Source organism: Triticum aestivum, chromosome 3D, assembly GCF_018294505.1.
Source record: "Triticum aestivum cultivar Chinese Spring chromosome 3D, IWGSC CS RefSeq v2.1, whole genome shotgun sequence".
In the NCBI taxonomy this organism is placed as follows: domain Eukaryota; kingdom Viridiplantae; phylum Streptophyta; class Magnoliopsida; order Poales; family Poaceae; genus Triticum; species Triticum aestivum.
In genome coordinates, this window is record NC_057802.1 from 78,707,133 (window position 1) to 78,714,598 (window position 7,466).

The following is a 7,466-nucleotide window of genomic DNA, read 5'->3' on the forward strand; positions in this document are numbered from 1 at the left end:
GCGTTCGCGGATACTTAACACGCTTAACGAGATCTTGGTATTTGATCTGAGTCTGGCCATTTGGTCTATACGCACTAACCATCTACGTGGGAGTAGTTATGGGTATCCCGACGTCGTGGTATCAGCCGAAGCTCTTTTGACGTCAGCGACTGAGTGGCGCGCGCCGTGTTGGACCGCTTTGACGTAACCGCCTTGATCGTGTGGGTTGCTAGGTCTGCTCGCGGCCGCGTTCGCAACGTGCAGGTGTGCATAGGGCGATGGGCCCAGACCCCTGCGCGCATAGGTTTAGACCGGCGTGCTGGCCTCTCTGTTGAGCCTAGGTGGGGCTGCGACGTGTTGATCTTACGAGGCCGGGCATGACCCAGAAAAGTGTGTCCGGCCAAATGGGATCGAGCGTGTTGGGTTATGTGGTGCACCCCTGCAGGGAAGTTTATCTATTCGAATAGCCGTGTTCCTCGGTAAAAGGACGAACCGGAGTTGTACCTTGACCTTATGACAACTAGAACTGGATACTGAATAAAATACACCCTTCCAAGTGCCAGATACAACCCGGTGATCGCTCTCTAACAGGGAGATGAGGAGGGGATCGCCGGGTAGGATTATGCTATGCGATGCTACTTGGAGGACTTCACTCTATTCTCTTCTATATGCTGCAAGATGGAGATGACCAGAAGCGTAGTCTTCGACAGGACTAGCTATCCCCCTTTTAATTCTGGCATTCTGCAGTTCAGTCCACTGATATGCCCCTTTACACATATACCCATGCATATGTAGTGTAGCTCCTTGCTTGCGAGTACTTTGGATGAGTACTCACGGTTGCTTCTCTCCCTCTTTTTCCCCCTTTCCTTTCTATCTAGTTGTCGCAACCAGATGTTGGAGTCCAGGAGCCAGACGCCACCGTCGACGACGACACCTACGGCACTGGAGGTGCCTACTACTACGTGCAGGCCGCTGACGACGACCAGGAGTAGTTAGGAGGTCCCAGGCAGGAGGCCTTGCCTTTTCGATCGTTGCTACTTTTGAGCTAGCCTTCTTAAGGCGAACTTGTTTAACTTATGTCTGTACTCAGATATCGTTGCTTCCGCTGACTCGTCTGTGATCGAGCACTTGTATTCGAGCCCTTGTATTCGAGCCCTCGAGGCCCCTGGCTTGTATTATGATGCTTGTATGACTTATTTATGTTTTAGAGTTGTGTTGTGATATCTTCCCGTGAGTCCCTGATCTTGGTCGTACACATTTGCGTGCATGATTAGTGTACGGTCAAATCGGGGGCGTCACAAGTTGGTATCAGAGCCGACTGCCTGTAGGAAACCCCTTTCCACACTCCTTGGCCGAAGTCGAGTCTAGACATTATAAAAACTTTTACTAACATGGCTGTGTGTCTTACGGGCCCACGTCGCCATTGGGTGGTACTAGGATCTTTTACTCCTCGACCTTAACTCTGGGACTCTGAACTCTCTTCTACTCGGGTTAAACGAATTTACTAACTCTAACACTAGGATCCCGTGACCGCGTTCACCCCAAAGATGGATAAGCCTTAGTTGTTTCTTAGAATAGTATTTTGACCAATTCACACACTGTCATTTGACTCCTTTGAAACGTCTTTGCTTTCAGATGGAACCCACGAGGCAGGTTGTTCGCCACACGATGGCCATTGGTGCCTCGGGATCACCTGCGGTGCTAGCTGATATGATGACCTATCTGGGTTATCGCTGGCACCCTGAGTTCACCGTCTACGAGGAGTACCAGGACTTTAACCAGGAGCAGTACCGTGCCATCGTCCACCTCTACTCTTGGGAGTACGACTCCACTACTGTGCTGCACACCGCACATGGTGTTGGTGTGACCATCGATATGGCTGTCCACGATGCTGCCTATGCTGCTCTGACACGTCTTCGTGGAGAGTATCAGGAGTTGGACACCTCCCCTTTCAGGCACATTGCTATCGCCTCTGATGTTGGTGCAGAGGGATACTATACTGCTGCCTACTCCACTGTCACCCGGGAGCCCTTCTACCATCAGCACCTGGTTCTGCATGCTGATGGGCTGGATCGAGCTAACTGAGCTCTTCGCCACGAGATGTACACCACCCGTCAGCACCTTTACCGTGCTCTGACGCTGCTGCACCCCTTTGTCCGATCTGGACAGGTACCGCGTGCTGCGATCTACCCAGCCAGGACCGTGATGCCCCATGGTGTCGGTTGGCCAGAGGTGGGAGGCTACTCTCCCGCACTTGGTTCTCTTCTGCCACCTGAGCGTCGGACTCTACACCTGAGTATCCGCGGGCCCCAGTCTGCTGACGTGGAGGACTATCCGTTACCTCACTACCAGCTGTTGGGCTACGATTACCTCCACAGCACCTCTTGGGACTGATGTAGGCTTGATTGTAGTATTAGTTGCAGTCACCGCGAGCCTGTGTGCCGCCTATGATGTATTAGTCTATGTACTGAACTCTGTGTACTGAACTCTATGCATGACCCCTTTTGTAAACTATGCCGACTACTATGTAGTAGCTATCGTGCTCCTTTCAATTATGCATGTTTCATCATGAATGATTCTTGTCATTGCAAATTTTCTCAATGCTGAACTACCCCTGTTATATATTAGCAGGATGGTTAGACCAGGTGGTCGTGGTCGTGGTGGCGATGCCCCACCACCACCTGAGTACATGGCTGGTATGATCCAACAGCTCGAACTGAACCGCCAATTCATGGAAAATATGATGGCTCAGTTTCCTCGCCCCAATATAAACCAGCAGCCAGCCCAAGTGACTCTTCAAGATTTCATACGCCTCAACCCAACCATCTACCGCAGCTCAACTCAGCCTCTGGATGCTGATGACTGGCTCCGTGACATCACCTATGAGATGGAGTCTGCTGATGTAGCCCCTGCCAGCTATGTCAATTTTGCTTCCTTCTTCTTGAAGGGACCCGCAGCTCAATGGTGGGACAGCCACAGGCGTACTCTGCCAGCTGGAACAATCATCACCTGGCCAGACTTCCAAGCTGCCTTCCGTGCCCGCTTCATTCCTCAGGGAGTCATGGACCGGAAGAAGCGTGAGTTCCGCAACCTCACCCAAGGCAACAGAACTGTCGAAGCTTATCAGCGGGAGTTTCTGGACTTGTCCCGCTATGCTGAAGAAGACATTGCAACTGATGCACGCAGACAGGAGAAGTTCCGTGATGGACTACAAGCTGACATCAAGCTCGCACTTCTAGTGCATGACTTCTCCGATTTTGCCACCTTGGTGAATAAGGCCATCAATGTCGAGACGGGTCTGCAGGAATACCAGAGCTCTCAGAGGCGCACCCGTGACACGGGCTCATCTTCGGGCTCGCCCTCCCAGAAGCGTAAGATATGGATCCCAAACAGCATGTATCGTCCAAATGCACCTGCTCCCAGGAAATCTTATGCTGCACCGCGTCTGCCTCCTCCACCATCTAAGCAGTCAAAGCTACCAGCTCCCCCACCTGGGGCTCCTGTTCCCACTCCCGATAATGGTCTGTGCTTCAAGTGTGGTCAACCGGGTCACTTTGCCAGGAACTGCTATCAGAACCAGAATCAACTGGCCCTTCCAGCAGCTGGCCGTGGTAACAACCAGCCCCGCAACAACAATGCTAAGTCTTATGGTCGTGCTCATGCCAACCACGTTGATCTCAGCGAAGCTCAAGACCAGCCTGCTACTGTGATGGGTACACTCCTCGTAAATTCAGTACCAGCATCCGTTTTATTTGATACAGGAGCGTCCCACTCATTCATTTCAGCAGAATTTGCATTCCTGCATGGCATTAATCACGAAGAGATAAACACTCCGCTAGTGGTACACACCCCAGCGGGCCAATGTCAAACCTCTATGGTTAGTCGTGATGTTACTGTTGAAATTGAAGGACTGGAATTTCTTGTCTCTCCCATCGTACTGAAGTCCTGTAGCATTGATCTCATTCTGGGAATGAATTGGTTAACAGCGCATACTGCTTCAATCGTTTGCACCACTAAGACCGTCCATCTGCTACACCCTTCAGATGAGATAGTTACTTACCAAGCCCATCTGGTGCAAAATGCCGAGGCAAGGCTCTATGCATTGAACGCTGCACCGCTCGAGGGCATTGAAAACATTCCCGTCGTGCGTGAATTCCTCGACGTCTTTCCTGAAGAACTTCCGGGGATTCCCCCTGCTAGAGCTGTCGAATTCATCATCGACTTGAAACCAGGCACCACTCCTATAGCCAAGCGACCCTACAAAATGTCGCCGCATGAACTCCTTGAGCTTAAGGAGGAAATCGACAAGTCTCTTCGCAAAGGATTCATTCGCCCAAGTTGCTCTCCTTGGGGAGCACCTTCTCTCTTTGTCAAGAAGAAGGATGGGACAAATCGGTTAGTTCAAGACTACCGTCCTATAAACCAAGCTACCATTCCGAATAAATACCCTCTTCCTCGGATCAATGATCTGTATGATCAACTGGCGGGTTCGTCAGTGTTCTCTAAGCTCGACTTGAGGTTGGGCTACCACCAGATCCGTGTTCGCGAAGAGGATATCCCAAAGACCGCCTTCGTGACTCGCTATGGTTCATACGAGTACACCGTCATGTCTTTCGGTTTAACCAATGCTCCAGCCACCTTCTCTCGTCTGATGAACTACATATTCATGGATTACCTCGACAAGTTCGTCGTGGTTTATCTGGATGATATCCTGATATTTTCCAAGAACGAAGAAGAACATGCTGAACATCTTCGTCTTGTGCTGGAAAAGCTACGAGAACATCAACTATATGCCAAGTTCTCCAAATGTGAATTCTGGCTACCGGAAGTAACCTATCTGGGGCATGTCATCTCTAAGGATGGTATTGCCGTCAACCCCGAGCGAGTTCAGGCTATTCTTGATTGGACCCCTCCCACGAACGTTAAGCAAGTCAGAAGTTTTCTCGGTCTCGCCAGCTATTGCCGTCGATTTATCGAGAACTTCTCCAAGATCGCCAGGCCTCTGACTAACCTGTTACATAAGGGCGTCAAGTTCCAATGGACAGACAAATGTCAGGAAAGTTTCCAGGCACTCAAAGACAAGTTGACTTCTGCCCCAGTTCTAGCTCCACCTGATACTAAGAAGGACTTCGTCATATACTGCGACGCTTCCCGTCAAGGATTAGGCTATGTCCTAATGCAAGACCGTAGAGTGATTGCTTATGCCTCTCGACAATTGCGCCCTCACGACGAGAACTACCCAGTTCATGACCTCGAACTTGCTGCCGTCATTCATGCGCTGAAGCAGTGGCGACATTACCTTCTCGGTAATCATCGCGAGATCTTCACTAACCACCAAAGTCTGAAGTATCTGTTTACTCAACCAGATCTGAACCTCCGTCAACAGAGATGGATGGAGCTCGTTGCAGACTTTGACTTGGGTATTTCCTATACGCCAGGCAAGGCTAATGTAATGGCTGATGCCTTGAGCCGCAAGTCTTACTGCAACCACCTCCAGGTTCACAAAGTTCAGCCCTCGCTTGTTGAAGAATTCAGGAAGCTGAACCTCCATATTGTTCCTCCGGGTGCACTCGCTCCCCCTCCTAAGGAGTTCCGCATGATGAACCTCCGTGTTGTTCCCCAGGGTTCCCTCAATACCCTGGTCATCGAACCAGATCTCCTGGACTCCATCAAGAGAATACAGGGATATGACTCTGAAGCCCATAAGATTAAGCGCTACCTCGCAGAAGGAAAACCCTCATTCTTCACTATTGCTGAAGATGGCACCTTATACTTCAAGGGCCGCCTAGTGGTGCCATGTGCAGAGAAAAACCTGGATATGACACAGGAAGTTATGAAAGAAGCTCATGATACGCCTCTGTGTATCCATCCTGGTAGTACAAAGATGTACCAAGATATCCGACAGAGATTCTGGTGGACTAATATGAAGCAAGACATTGCTCATTATGTTGCTGAGTGTGACGTTTGCCGTCGTATCAAAGCAGAACATCAAAGGCCTGCTGGAACTCTGCAACCTATCTCTATTCCTGAATGGAAATGGGACAATGTTGAGATGGACTTCGTCACTGGATTTCCCAAATCGCAGAAAGGTAATGATGCTATTCTTGTCGTCATTGACCGGCTTTCCAAAGTTGCACATTTCCTGGCAGTCAAAGAAACGATCACTGCTAGCCAGTTGGCAACGCTCTATATGTCCAGGATTGTTTCGCTCCACGGTATTCCATTGGTTATCAGTTCAGACCGTGGTAGCTTATTCACTTCAAGATTCTGGGCAAGTTTCCAAGAAGCAATGGGAACTCATCTGTCATTCAGTACTGCGTTTCATCCTATATCGCAAGGACAAGTTGAACGCGTCAATCAAATCCTCGAAGACATGCTTCGAGCTTGCATTATTTCCTTCGGCAAGAAATGGGAGGAATCTCTCCCGTATGCTGAGTTCTCCTATAATAATAGCTATCAAGCTAGTCTGAAGATGGCCCCCTTCGAGGTGTTATATGGACGAAAGTGCCGAACCCCTCTGAACTGGTCAGAAACTGGGAACGTCCACTCTTCGGTCCGGATATTATCCAAGATGCCGAAGAACAAGTCCGCATTATTCGCGAGAATCTCAAGACTGCTCAGTCACGTCAGAAGAGTCAGTATGACCGTCATCATAAAGACATGGTCTATCAACCTGGCGAAAAGGCTTATCTTCGAGTCACACCTATGAAGGGTGCTCACCACTTCGGGATAGGGGGCAAACTAGCTCCTCGCTATATTGGCCCATTCACTATTCTCGAAAGGCGTGGAAAAGTGGCATACCAACTGGAACTACCGCCGAACCTTTCTCAGGTTCACGATGTGTTCCATGTGTCACAGCTCCGCCGTTGCTTCAAGGATCCAATCCGAGCGGTGGATCACGAAGTGCTCGAATTGCAGCAAGACCTCTCCTATAAGGAGCATCCGGTCCGCATTCTCGACCAAGCTGAACGCCGCACACGTCAGAAGGCGATCAAGTTTCTCAAAGTCCAGTGGTCGCACCATTCTGAAGATGAGGCCACTTGGGAACGAGAGGATCGTCTGCGCGAAGAATACCCCGCACTTTTTCCTTCTACCTCCTAAATCTCGGGACGAGATTTCTTCTAGTGGAGGAGATTTGTAACACCCTGAGAATCATGCTACAGTAACCCCCTGTGATTAAGCTAATCATATTGCTAAACAGGGCTAGATCACATTTGAACCACACCCTTGTCAAACTCCTAGTTCAAACTTCAATTAAATTTAAAAGTGGAAAATAAAAGTTTTCAAAAATTCAAACAAAAATGTTCAGTGGGTTCTAAATAATACACTGGTAATTATGGTGGAGAAATCACATTTTTATAAAATGTCTAAATACTTTTAAATGAAATAAAACAAAAAAGGAAATAAACAAATAAGAGAAAACAGAAAACAAAACAGTCAAAAGAAAAAAAGAGCAGGCCTCCCCCCCCACTGGACCCGCGGCCCAA